Genomic DNA, 328 nt, shown 5'->3' on the forward strand with positions numbered 1-328 from the left:
AAAAAAAAAAAAAAACCCAAAAAAAATGATTAGAGAGAGAAAGACATAATTGTCTCTAATGGAAGCTGAGCTTTGTAAGTAGTGAGATGTAAAAAAATTTCATGCCTTGATACGAATTGAAAATTAAGGGAAAAAAAAAAACAACAATCGCAAGTATGAAAGTTATGAGGTGATTTAAAAATATTGAGCCACAGTTTGGATGAGGCGTTACGATCATGGTCAAAATTTTAGAGGTATATGGAGAGGGAGTACCGTATCAGGTTATTAAGAAACCAGAATTTAAAATGGACTTGGGTGAGGGATACATGAGGATTACGGAGGTGGGACA

The sequence above is a fragment of the Cucurbita pepo genome, chromosome LG01 (assembly GCF_002806865.2).
Source record: "Cucurbita pepo subsp. pepo cultivar mu-cu-16 chromosome LG01, ASM280686v2, whole genome shotgun sequence".
Taxonomy (NCBI): Eukaryota; Viridiplantae; Streptophyta; class Magnoliopsida; order Cucurbitales; family Cucurbitaceae; genus Cucurbita; species Cucurbita pepo.